The 14,748-nt window shown below is 37.8% G+C and overlaps 1 pseudogene; it reads left to right on the forward strand.

The window, feature by feature from the left end:
- The first annotated feature begins 9,951 nt into the window (after positions 1-9,951).
- On the forward strand, positions 9,952-12,111 carry LOC18051631 (annotated as a pseudogene).
- The last annotated feature ends 2,637 nt before the right edge of the window (positions 12,112-14,748 follow it).

Raw genomic sequence — 14,748 nt, forward strand, 5'->3', positions numbered from 1 at the left:
AATAATACACATAACACAAATTAAGGCAAATATTAAAAGTTGACAACTTTCTGCTTTGGCTTGAGAGCAGTAGTTTTCAAGACTGTTAAAAATAATTTTACAATGCATGATTTGCAATCGATCTTTAGATGAAATCGGACGAAATATTGCTGCTCATCATGATTAATTATATGCTTTGGAAATATCAATCATTAGAAACCTTGACTTCATCTGTCCTAAACTTTATGGGATAACACAGATAAAACAAATACTAGAGCTTCATGATATTAGTTTTCTTCCCGATACCGTCGTCGTGCCACTAGCGACCATATATATAAATAGTTTATGAGTACGTTTGCTTTTCTAACCGCTCTTTACTCTATACTACGTATATAGGTCCCAGGAAGATACTCAGAAAGAATGAGCACTTACTTTATATTTATAATAATATGATAAGAAGCCAAAGGGAAAAAGAAAATTCAGTATATTCGATAGGAATATGTATGACATGTCGTTTTTGTCTTATATGAATGCACGGCATGTCGTTAGAATGCTAAAAGGCGCGTATGACAACAGAAGCTGTCATCTCCGACTTTCGTGTTGTTTAAGGATTAGGGTTCCTTTTGGGTTTTGGATTATAAGCCTATATAAAGGGTGTTTCTGTGCGATCTTTGTGTGACAATTACAAACGGTAGAGTGAGAGAGTTAGAGAGACAGAATTACAGATAATCTCAGTGCTCTACTCTCTAATACATGTACGTCTTCTATTTGCTTATGTTTACTTGTTTCCAGTTTGATTTTCTGCAATAATTTCTGAACGTCTGATGTCAATGGATAGTGAGGATAATCTGAAGACGTAGGTATCCGATAAGTTAATATCACTGCTCGGATATTCTCAGCCCGCCGTCGTCCAATATGTTATTGGACTATCCAAGCAAGCATTGTCCTCGGCTGACTTGGAAACCAAGCTTCAGGAATTTGAATTTTCTTCAATAACTGAAACACGTACATTTACTCAAGAAATTTTCGCTAGAGTTCCCCGTAAAGAATCCGGTTCAAATCTTTACCAGAAACAGGAAACTGGAGCTGCTCTTTTGGTGAAGAAGCAGAAGACGAACACTATTTTGGACGCCGCTCATGATGATGCTGATGACGATGTTATCAGGATCACTGCTAGTACTAATAAGAAACGGTTTAGAAAGAGGATAGGAAGTGAAGATGATGATGATGAGGGGGATTGCAAGTGTGGAAGAAGAGAGACGGGTGGTTAGGAGACGGATTCCCCGAGAGGAGGAGGATGATGGTTCGGATTCAGAGGAAGAAAGATTGCGGGATCAAAGAGGAAAGGAGGAATTAGAACGACGTATCAGAGAACGCGATGTCGCAGCAACACGGAAATTAACAGGGCCCAAGTTGACGCGGAAGGAGGAAGATGACGCAATGCAGAGATTAAGAAAAAATGATGGAATTGAAAATTTAAGAGAAGTTTCGAGACAAAAATACTTGCCAAAAAGGCGCAAAAAGAAACTGGAGGAAATCAAAGATCGTATGAAGGATAAGGAAAACCTGTTTGAAGGTCAGAAGCTTACTGGCGCAGAGCTTTGTGAATTGGATTACGAGAAGAAAATATTAGACCTGGTTGGTCAGGAGGGTTTGCAGCGCTGTAGTCACGAGAGTGATGTTTAAAGCTCAGCAACACTTGTAACAGAAAAATAACAGCAAAGAAATAACCCAGCAATTATAGAGTTTTAAAATCAAATCAATTCCACTACACGACATAATCTTTTAACCACCCAGGGGGCTTCCTTATACGTGTGCTTTTCTGTGCTTCATTACGCTCTGCTTCCTCCTCAACATGTGACATGGTTTCCTCCTTGGGCTGCTCATAATTGGACTCATCAATGGGCTGCTCTTCCTGCAAATATTCTGGTTGGTTCAACTGAATTTGGAAGGTTGTATCATTCCCTCCAGCTTCAAAACTCACCTTGTCCTCAAGGTGAAGATCGGGATAAAGTTTACAGAAACTTTCAAACTCTTCCCAAGTAGAATTCTCGGTGAACTGTCCTGCCATTGTACCAGAATTTGGCGGCATTTGTCCCCTTGTTTAAGCACAGTTCTAACAGCGCAAATTGCAACAGGTCGATATAATGGCTGATTGTCCACACGAATTGATGGCAAGATATGGGGAGCAAGAGTATGAGAACCATGGAAACGTTTGAGAAATGAAATATGAAATATTGGGTTGTTAGAGTGCAATTTATACACTAGTTTTGCATTGTTTACTTCCCTTAATATCGATGTTTTGCACTTAATAATAGTGATTTACTTGTGTTTTACTTTTGTAGGTGCAATTCTATTGATTGGTGATAAAATTGAGCTACAAGATGATGTTTAAGGATGATTGTTTTCTTGGAGAAATTATGAGCGTCAGAAGAACTTTGTTGATAAGGCGTGGGTGCGTGCTATCAACTACGGACCTGCAGTTTTTAGTTTAACGTGTTTTGTATTTTTGGTTATTTTTGTAATTACGAATTTAATATTTCAGATATTAGTATTTTATTTTAAATAGAACTCTAAAGGAGAAGAGAGAGAGTGTATTTAAGGGAGGAATCTATTGTGAAAAAATAGAGATTTTTTAAAAGAAAAGAAACCCTAGATCTAAATTTTTCTCTTCTCTCTATGAAGAACTAAATCTATTATTCTGGTTGAAGGTTAATGAAGCTTTGATTCATCACTACTGTGAGATCTTTCTTATGCTTTAATTGTTTTATTGCTTTTTGGGTATTTGTTTATTCTCTGAATTATTTTCATGATTATGTTTGTTAATTAGGTAATTGGCCACTATTTAATTATCAACTTAATCTATTGTCAATTAAAAGATTCATCGTATGAAGATTTTAATATTTGTGACAAATAACATAGCAGTGAGTTGTGTTATGAGAATAAACAATCTAATTTAAATGAACCATCGTATGCGTTTGTTGATTAGAATTTGGGTCTCTCTGGTTTTTCAGGCTGTCAATTGATTAAATCCTATGATCGTATCTAGGGTTGTCTATTGATTAGGGAAATAACCAACGGTCGTACCTTGGTTATCGACTAGTTAAGGAGAGATTGGCTATTAGAGGGTCTCAGTAACTATAACCGGTCTATTCATAAGTAGTAATAATTTATATTTGAATCAATGATCAGTAGTCGAATCAAGCTGAGTTAATTCCTTCAACCAGCACTTTCTCCAATTTGAATTACAACTTTAATTTGCATTCTTGTTATTTTAATTTGATTTTTATTATTGTCAACAATTCCCCCATTTTACGTTTTACATTTTAAAAGGATTTAAATAATTACCGATCTCTGTGGACACGACCCTACTCAATCACTATACACAATTTATTTAGAGTAGGTATTTATTTTTGCTGGCTTCGACAACCATCATGGGTGGATCTTAGAACCACTTGGCAATGCAAGCTTATAAGCTACAGGACCAACTCGAACTAGCACAGAGAAAGGACTATAATACCGTTTAGTTAGCTTTTGACAAAAACGAGTTGCCACTGTGGATTGGCGATATGGCTGAAGTTTCACTAGAACTTGGTCCCCAATAGCAAATTGAGCTTCACGTCTATGAGCATTAACCTTTTGAATCATGTGATGTTGAGCTTAACGTAAATTCTCTTTCAAAGAGCGGAGTAACGCATCCCGCTCACTTAATGCTTCATCAAGAGCTTGGATTGAAGTAGAGCCCTTGGAGTAAGGAGGGATTGATGGAGGTGGCCGCCCAAAAAGAGCCTGAAAAGGAGACATTTTGATGCTGCTGTGATAAGAAGAATTGTAGGAAAATTCAGCCCACCCGAGTAGAGATACCCATGAAGTTGGTTTTTCTTGAGTGAAAGCGCGACGATATTGTTCCAATCCGCGATTAACAACCTCCGATTGCCCATTTGTTTGTGGGTGATAGGATGTACTGCGGCGAAGAGTAGTGCCACTTAACTCAAATAATTTCTTCCAAAAATTGCTCAAGAATACAGGATCACGATCAGAGATAATAGAGCTAGGAAAACCATGAAGCTTGATAACCATATCCATAAATAATTCAGTTGTCTTCACAACAGTAAATTGAGTTGAAAGGGGTCCAAAGTGCGCTGATTTAGAAAGGCGATCAACAACTACCAAGATCACGGTGAAACCACGAGAAACCGAAAGGCCAGTAATAAAATCCAGAGTGAGCTCATCCCAAACTAAAGTCGGAATAAGAAGAGGCTGCAGTGGCCTTGCTGGTGCTTGAGTGGAATATTTGGTTTGTTGACACACAAGGCATTCAGCCATGAATCGCTCAACATCAATATGCATTTTAGGCCAAAAGAAGGTAGATGCCAATCGGACTAACGTGCGTTTGATGCCTGCATGCCCAGCAAGTGGAGTAGAGTGGAATTCAGCCAATAAAACAACTTTCAATGATGATGAAGGACTGATATAATAGCGATGGCGATAAAGAGGAAACCCATTTTATACCAAGTAATCGCTTGAAAGAGATCCTACAGCAAATTGGTGATGAAGATCAATCATATCAGGAAGAGTGGAATTCTCTAAATGTAGGGTTGCTAACAACTCAAACGAAGGATGACTAAGAAGAGGCAAACAAGAGGTAGGCCTTGTTGATGGTTCCACACTAGGCTCCTCATAAATGCGTGATAAGGCATCTGCTGCAAGATTAGTGCAACCCGATTTATAATCAATGCGAAAGTGATAGCCTAATAATTTTCTGATGTAAACTTGCTGATCCGGAGTCTGGAATACTTGTTGTAGGAGTTCTTTAATGCTTTTATGATCCGTTCGGATGACAAAAAATCTGCCTAACACGTATTGGCGCCATTTTATGCACTGTTTCAACAATAACAGTCAATTCTTTGAGGTATGTAGAAGAAGCACGAAGTCGACGGCCTAATTTCTTGTTGAAGTAAGATATGGGGTGTCCATATTGCATAAGCACAGCCCCGATCCCCACATTAGATGCGTCAATCTCAAGAATGAATTCAGAGTCAAAATCCGGCAGCCACAACACCGGGGCTTCCACCATTGCTCTCTTAAGAGCTTCAAATGCTTCGGTTGTTGCTTGTGTCCACTTGAAGGCATCTTTACATAGTAAGTCGGTAAGGGGGGCTGCTAAAGAAGCATAACCGCAAATAAACCGCCGATAATAACCTGTCAAACCTAAAAAACCCCGAAGTTGTTTCATGGTCTAAGGAGGTGGCCAACGAACCATAACTTCAATTTTCTGAGGGTCTGCACGCACACCAAAGGCTGAAACAATGTGGCCCAAGTAATCAATAGCTTCTTGACAAAACAAGCACTTGGATAACTTGACAAAGAACTGATGGAATTGAAGGCACAATAAAACTTGCTCAAGATGGCCGAAATGCTCCTCCACTCTAGCACTATAAACCAAAATGTCATAAAAAAAACAATCACAAATTTACGAAGAAAGGAAGTAAAAATCTGGTTCATAGTAGCTTGGAAAGTAGAAGGCGCATTTGTTAAACCAAACAGCATGACTAGAAATTCATAGTGGCCCTCATGAGTGCGAAAAGCTGTTTTATAAATGTCGCGGTGGTGCACGCGAATTTGATGGTAACCAGCCCGCAAGTCCAGTTTGGTAAAAATTACAGCCCCGCCTAATTCATCAAATAATTCATCTATGGTTGGGATGAGAAATTTGTCTTTAATTGTAACTGCATTCAAAGCCTTGTAATCAACACAGAAGCGATAAGTCCCATCCTTTTTCTTCACCAACAAGACGGGCGACGAAAATGGACTTTGACTTGGTCGAATTATGCCTTGTTCTAACATTTCACGGATCAATTTTTCCATCTCATTTTTTTGGAAATGGGGATAGCAATATGGGCGGACATTTACTGGAGTTGTGTTTGGGAGAAGATGAATTTTATGATCAATGGTACGATACGGTGGTAGTGTAGTCGGTGGGAGAAATAGGTTGTAGTAGGTGTGTAAGAGGGTAACGAAAGGCTCTGTTAAATTTGCAGGCAATTCAAAAGGAGAACCCTCTGGAGTATGTGCCGATTCTTCCCCAAGCACATGTACTGGTTGCAGAGCAAATAAATGAGAAATACCAGCATTGTGGACTAAAGATTGCAACTGATTGAAGGTGATTAGAGATGAAGTAGTGGATAAATCACCGCGAAGAGTCACTGGTGCCCCATTCCAACAAAAATCCATAGAAAGAGCGGAGTAATCATGATAGACATAGCCCAAGAGTTGAAGCCATTGAATTCCAAGCACCACATTAGGCCCCTCAATTGGAAGAACAAAAAGATCCATTGAATTCCAAGAGTCACTGGTGCCCCATTCCAACAAAAATCCATAGAAAGAGCGGAGTAATCATGATAGACATGGCCCAAGAGTTGAAGCCATTAAATTCCAAGCACCACATCAGGCCCCTCAATTGGAAGAACAAAAAGATCCATAGTGAAAACCGTACCCTGCATTGTGAGAGCAACCTGCGGGCAAAAAAATTTGCACACTAGAAAATCCCTATTGCCAATATAAACACGAAAAATTATTTTTGGCTGAATTAACAAGCTCAAACGCTCTACCAATGCTAGTTTGATAAAGTTGTAGGTACTACCACTGTCAATCAACACTTGAAAACTTTGAGAACTAACTTCACCTACCAAACGGAGTGAGCGTGGATTGATTTAACCCGCCAAGGCATTCAAGCTGGAAATATCCCCTGTTACGACCTCTTCGACAAAATCCGATGACAACAATTCCTCACAAAAATCAAGTTCGACATCATCCGTACCCATAAGAAGCAAAAACTTACTGTGACAGCGATGGTTAGCGTTTTATTTTTTATCACAGTTATAACACAATCCCTTTTCACGTTTGTCACAGAGCTTGGCTGGAGTAAGGCGGCGGATCGGTAAGTTTGGGGTGGGTAGAAGTGGTGGTAACATATTTGGTTTAGAGAGGGAAGGATTAGTTTGTGAAGGAGTGAGTGTGTGGGCTACACTAGTTGAATAGACCGGTGGAGCTGACGTAAGTTGATATAGGTTAGGTGGAAATTTGGGTGAGGAGGAATGTGTGTGAGGGGTTAGTGACGTGTTATTCCATTTCGGTACAAAATGATGCCCCTGTTTGGCCTCTTCAGCACGCGCTTCATAAGCACGAGCTAATGCAAATGCCTCCATCAAAGAAGAAGGCCGAGCAAAAAGCAACTCACGACAAATATCGGGTTTCAATCCCGTGATAAAGAAACTGATCAAGAGTGGTTCTGAGATTCCAGTCACTTGATTCATTAAATCTTTAAAAGCAGTTTGAAATTCTGCCATTGTTGTGGTTTGGGTTAACTTAGACAAATTTAAGTTAGTGCCTCTACATTTGCCAATAGTGCTTTGTTTCACATTCTTTCTTGTGCCATCCCGGGCTGGACTGAAGCAAACGGGAAGGTATTCATCACATGGAAAGTCAAAACTCTGAAAGTGCTTCACCAGCTCCTCCTTTCCCTATATAATAATAAAAAAGCACTTTTTATTATTTCCCGATAAGACTTTACACAAGTACCGATCAAAGCTTTTGTTCTCAATCTTAAAACAGATCACATAAAAGTTCAACCAAAAAAAAGGGCCAACTCCTAACACAATCCACCAATAAACTCCCCATTAAACTTCCATCGTACTATGGAATGACAAATTGCTGCAAACTCCAAAATAAAAAGGCTCAACAGAGAACAAAAACAAGAACTTATTAATCAGGCAGCTAAGCTAAAACACATCCAATTTCCATAAGCCCACATAGGATCCTCGTTTATAAAATAAACCCCATTTCGCTTAAACCTTCAAAGCCACAAGACTTAAACAAGAATTTAAATCAATACGTAAAAAAAAGCGCGACCTTCCAAATAAACATGAATTTCTCAACATCGGCAACAACCCAGAAAATTAAAATTACAAAAAATAATCATAAGCTAAAATAAAACAAACCCAGTAATTAAATTGCAAAAAAATATTAAGCCATTACCAATTGTTAAAATAAACCTCTCTGCCTTTAAAGTCGTTGAAATCCTCCTCTACAATTCTAGGCATAGGTGAACCTTCTATAGCAAACAAATTAACTAACTTCTCAACAATTATCTTAAAGTCAAGCAAATGGGTTTCGAGTAGCGAACAAAAAAAGTGAAATTTGAGCAGGAAAATAAAAAACTCCGATGAAAGAAGCCTCAAATAGGGTTTCACTTTGTTTTTCGATTTGGGGAAAAAAAGAAAAAGGAAAGAGAAGCCTCAATTAGGGTTTCGCTTTGTTCTTCAATTTGGGGAAAAAATGGTTTCGCTTTGTTTTCGATTTGGGGAAAAAAGGAAAAAGGAAAGAGAAGCCTCAATTAGGGTTTCACTTTGTTTTTCGATATGGGGAAAAAAGAAAAGAGAAGCTTGAATTAGGGTTTAGCTTTTCATTATCTGTCTGAATTAATTGAAATGAGTTTGCAAATGGACAACTGGAAACAAAAGAGATCGAGAAGAGAAAAAGGAAAAAGAGAAGGAGAAAGCAAGCTAGTGATAGGGTTTAGTTCAAATATTTGCGTCCATAAATGAAATAAAGTTTCCAAGTCTGGGTTATATTTTGCTTTTGTTATTTTATTTTTTTTTAATTTATTAGCGCTATTATATCTTAATTCTACAAGGTCCAATGGTGTATTGTCCATATGTTAAAGCTTTGAATTTTAAAAGTCCTAGGTTCGAGTTGGAGTTAAAGCAAATTTTAATGATTTTTTTTTTAATCTTTAATACTTCAATGTCAGTGATCACTGATGTTTAATTTACTGACACATCAATATCAATAATTTATGATATCTATTTGTTAAAAGCGGAAAATGGTGCATATGTACACAATTATTGACACTTTTTACAAAGTGTCAATAACTAAGTGTCAGTAAAAGTCATTTTTGTAGTAGTGTTTCCTTGAGGATCGTCATAGAGGGATGCACCGAAGCGATGTTTGAGATTCTGCAAAAATTCCTTCCAAGTTGTAAGCAGGCTGTTCATCTTCATCCATTGATACCACGCCGCTGCGCGTCCTTCCATATGAAATGAAACAATACGTAAACAAAGAGGTTCCGAGGTACCATGAAAATCAAAGAACTCTTCAATTCGGAAAACCCATCCGTTTGGGTCAGATCCATCAAACTTAGGGACCTCCATTTTCATAGAGCGTAACACTTGCGATAACCCAGTACCACCAGAATTTACCTCAGGGGAATGAGATATTGGGTTAGGTTGATAAAGAGCTCTACCCGAGGTGGTGGAAGAGCCATGGATCTGTGAACGCAAATCGTCAAGGCGAGAATCCACCGCTGCCATATATTGTTGCAATGTTTGATGCAACGACAATGTTTGGCTTTCAAACTGCTCTTGAATCGTCTTTAACACCTCAGAATCTGCCATGAAAGCACCAATGATACACCCTTGCAACCGAAGGCCGTATCGATTGAGTCACACTCTTCGAGTGAGTGCCAGCTCCCAAAATTTAAAAAGAAATAGCAAGTTTGGAGAGAGAAATTGAGAATAAAAGAAGAGTCGAGAAGAATAAGAATTGATTCATTTCCGATGTCCTTTACAAAAATGGGTTATGCTCTACATATACCCCTCTATCTTTAAAGCTCAGCAACACTTGTAACAGAAAAATAACAGCAAAGAAATAACCCAGCAATTATGGAGTTTTAAAATCAAATCAATTTCACTACACGACATAATCTTTTAACCACCCAGGGGGCTTCCTTATACGTGTGCTTTTTTGTGCTTCATTACGCTCTGCTTCCTCCTCAATATGTGACATGGTTTCCTCTTTGGGCTGCTCATAATTGGACTCATCAATGGGCTGCTCTTCCTGCAAATATTCCCGTTGGTTCAACTGAATTTGGAAGGTTGTATCAGCTGTAGTCATGAGAGTGATGGGGACAAAATGAACCCATTTGATGCCTGGGAGAAACAACAAAGGAAAAAGGCAGACTTGAAATACGGTTCAAAAAATAAAAAGCAGCAATCTGATGATTATCAATATGTGTTTGAGATTGAGGACAAGATTGTTGACTTTTTTAGGGAATCTGTGTTTGATGGTGACAATTTTGATGAGTTTGACAGCGAGTTACCTGACAAGTCCGCGGTAAAATCAGCCTTAGAGATGCTTCAGGAGGAGAGAAAAACTTGACCTATCTATCCATTTCGGGAGGAACTGCTTCAAGCTGTTAGTGAATATCCGGTCCTTGGTACAGTCGGAGAAACAGGTTCTGGGAAGACTATACAGATACCCCAATATCTTTATGAGGCTGGTTACACCAAGCAGGGAAAGACTGGATGCACTCAGCCGCGGCGGGTTGCCGCCATGAGTGTTGCTGCTCGAGTTTCTCAGGAAATGGGTGTCAAGCTTGGGCATGAGGTTGGTTATTCCTTTCGTTTCGAAGATTGTACTTCAGATAAGACTGTTTTGAAGTACATGACGGATGGTATGCTATTGCGAGAGATTGTAATTGAACCAAGTCTAGAGAGCTACAGCGTGTTGATAGTGGACGAGGCTCATGAAAGAACCTTGTCAACTGATATTTTGTTTGGACTACTAAAGGATTTAATTAACTACCGATCATATCTCAAGTTGCTTATCTCAAGTGCAACACTTGATGCAGAGAAGTTCAGCGATTACTTTGGTTCAGCACCAATTTTCAAAATTCCAGGGAGGAGATATCCTGTTGAACTTTTTTATGCGAAAGCGCCAGAAGCTGATTATATAGAAGCAGCTATTGTCACCGTGCTAAAGATCCATGTAAATGAGCCTATTGGAGATATTCTGGTCTTCCTCACTGGTCAGGATGAAATTGAAACAGCGAAGGAGATTTTGAAGCAGAGGACGAGAGGCTTGGGAACCAAAATAGCTGAATTGATTATCTGCCCCATTTATGGAAACCTACCAACTGAGCTTCAAGCAAAAATATTTGAACCTACACCAGAGGGGGCTCGGAAAGTTGTTCTTGTGACAAATATTGCTGAAACTTCATTGACAATAGATGGAATTAAGTATGTTATTGATCCAGGTTTTGCCAAGGTGAAATCATATAATCCAAAGACCGGAATAGAGTCATTGTTAGTAAACCCCATCTCTAAAGCTTCAGCCAATCAACGTACAGCTCGCTCCGGAAGAACAGGTCCAGGAAAATGCTTTCGCTTGTACACTCTGCACAATTATCACAAGGGTATGGATGATAATACTGTGCCAGAAATACAACGAACCAATCTGGCAAATATTGTCCTCATTCTCAAATGTCTTGGGATTGATGACTTGGTAAATTTTGGTCTCATAGACCTGCCGCCAGAGGAGGCACTACTCAAAGCCCTTGAGCTGCTTTATGCTCTTGGTGCATTAAATAAAGCTGGTTAGCTAACTAAAGTTGGCAGGCAGATGGCTGAGTTCCCTATTGATCCTATGCTATCTAAAACAATAGTTGCCTCAGATAAATACAAGTGTTCGTATGAGATTATCACCATTGCTTCTGTTGGAAATTCAATATTATATCGTCCAAAGGACAAGCAAATACATGCAGACAATGCAAGATTGAACTTCCACTTGGGAGATGTTAAGGATCACATTGCTTTGCTAAGGGTTTACAATTCTTGGAGGGAATGTAATTACTCAACATAGTGGTGTCGTGAGAATTATATTCAGATCAGGAGTATGAAGCGTGCCAGAGACATACGGGACCAGCTGGAGGGACTCCTTGCCAGGGTTGAGATTGAAATTACTTCCAATCTCAATGATTTAGACGCCATAAAAAAGGCCATCGCATCTGGCTTTTTCCCTCATTCTGCAAAGCTGCAAAAGAATGGATCTTACTGGACGGTGAAACATCCGCAGAGGGCTCATATACATCCCAGTTCAGGGTTGGGGCAGGTGCTACCAAGATGGGTCATTTACCATGAATTGGTTCTGACGACGAAGGAATATATGCGGCAGGTAACAGACCTAAAACCGAAGTGGTTGGTTGAAATTGCTCCACACTACTACCAGCTCAAGGATGTTGAAGAACCGGCGTCCAAGAAAATGCCACGGGCAGCAGGACGTGCAAAGGAGTAACAGGGCCATATGTTGTTTTTGCAGAGACAACGGATAACATTGTAGATACTTACTGCCATTTTCTCGTAATTATTTTGATATGCTACTTAATCTGTTTTCTGAATTTGGGTGTGAAGGAGGAGCTCCAATAAAATTAGTTCTCCGGCTGATGATGAATGTGAAAGGACTTAAGCATTGCTCACGCATAATGAATCACTCGCAGGTTATAAATTAAAAGGATCGCGGAGATTATATGATCTTATAATTATAATATATGTTCTTTCTTTTTAATTTCTTCAATATATCTAATTAGTCATGCACTTTCTTTATTGATCAGTTGTATTGAAGAAACAAGCTACATGCGTCCAGCCTGGGTAGATTTCAGAAAGTTGCTCCTTAATTAATTTTCTCAATCTTTCGATGCCTGTTGAGTGGCTTATATCGCTGGCTATTTCAAAAGGAGGTGGTGGACTTCAAGGTTCCAATTTTTTTTTTTTTTTAAAAAAGTGCATAATTATATACATAATTTTTATGTCATTGATTTATCCATAAATAGTAATCTATAATTCCTCATTAGATGGTGACATTATTTTCAAACTTTATGCGAAGAACTCTTTCATACATGGTCTGAAACCAATTCATCATATATTTCTTTATCAGTTCTCATAGATGCTGCAATAAATCCTTGATTACATACATAGCTGCGATTTTAATTAGTACTTGAACAAGAAAGAAACTTTGTCATTGGTACAGGCGAAGATGGAAGGGAAGTTTAAGTTAATTTGTTGTCATGGAACATGATAAAAGCTAAATGCTTGGGGCCTATAAACAATTCAGTGTCTGCTCCGGTAGACTTATTATATACAATTGGCAAGAAACTTGGTAGCTCTAGAGGCTGAGAATGTTCAATAGTTTAGGGCTAGTTTGGTAACATTTTCATTTTCATTTCCTGAAAACAAGTTGAGTAACTATTTGGTACAATATTATGATCAAATGAATTATGAAACACAAAATACCGATTTCACTTTTTACTCACAACGTTAAAGATCGTTTTGTTGAATTTCAAGAATGCAAGCCATCATTAATTTTTCTCTCCTCCAAATGCCAGCTGATATCAATCTTTTTCTTCTTCTTATCAATTAATTTCTATTTACTGGAACAAACCAAAAACTCCCAAAATATTTATTGGCAAGAAGTTGTAAGATTTGAAGGAGATTGACACCATATCAGACCTTGGATGGAGATTAACACCATATCGGACCCCTCTCTATCCCAGTTTAGCATCCATGGTAATTAAAATGAGTTTTGTATCGAATTGATAAGATCCAAACATTTAGTGATGCATTGGGTTTTGTGATTGTTTTAAATTTGGAGTTAAAGAATTTTAAACAAGTTCAATGGATTTGGGATTGCAGTGGAATGTTCTTTTCGTTGATGTGCAGAAGATGAGTGGAAGGACTTTTTTCTTTTGATTTTTGGCCTAATTAAGTAAATGTTTAAAGGACCTATAAAAAATTGTGAAACGCCGCGATGAATCTTGGCAATGTACTGCAAAGTTGAAGCATATTTTACGACAGGGATGGAAATAGAATTAACATTTTGCGTTAACAAGAAGAGAAACATGAGGAAAAGAAAGAGAAGGAATTGATCAGTCTTCAGATTCTGTTCCATTCACTGTGTACTTGCCTTATTAATTAATTTTTATGTTAAAAAATTGTTTGACTTTGATTAATTAATTTTAAATTTAAAATTTTTGACAAATGTTAAAATATTATTAATTGGTGGTTTCACATCAACTGATGATATAGAATATAAGATGTACTTTAGAATTTCTCGTGAAGTCAAAGTCCGTATTCTTTTGATGTTGACGTGGCATGGACATGTACAAAATAAACTACTTATATCATTTCCACCGTAATCCTAAATGGGCTTAAATAAGTTACCACATCTTTCTTAAGTTCCTATTATAACTTTAATATCATATCAAAAAAATTATTATATCTTATTTTTCTATAAACCATAATATATAAGTGAGAGGCAATTCAAATTTATGTCTATTTTAGTCATTATATGATAAAATAAAATTTTGATAATAAAATTTACTAAATGCATATGCTCGACTTTTTCAAACCCACAGCAATTACAATAATACAATTTACCAAACTTCAATTTTCCTCATATTATTTCATCCACATACTAAAAATAATTTATTTCATCAATTACCGTAATCACAAACTGGCCCTAAAATTAGCTTTTTCTATTAAGAAAGTATTACCATCTGCAGAGGCTTTTCACTATCGAGACTACAAAAACATGGAACCAGCTTAAATTGTGTGATTTATCTAAGAATATTCATTGTTGAGGCTGGATAAATTAGACAGTAGTACGTAAGGTTACCGTAAGAAAAGCATCATCATCGTTCGCTAGATCATTAGTACATTACTTTAGGATTTATAGACTGAATCAACTTAATTTCAATCCTATCAATGATAGCTTTTGCATGTGCGGATTGAGATTAGATTTGAGAACACCGCCCCTCTTCATGTTTAATTATACATATTTCCTAGCTATACTCATATCCTATGTATGTTCCAATTTTGGATGGCTTCATCGATTTTTTAAAAAAAAGTTAATCCATTTATGCTTCTATGCCATGAT

This window comes from Citrus clementina, unplaced genomic scaffold (assembly GCF_000493195.1).
Source record: "Citrus clementina cultivar Clemenules unplaced genomic scaffold, Citrus_clementina_v1.0 scaffold_2, whole genome shotgun sequence".
NCBI classification, from domain to species: domain Eukaryota; kingdom Viridiplantae; phylum Streptophyta; class Magnoliopsida; order Sapindales; family Rutaceae; genus Citrus; species Citrus x clementina.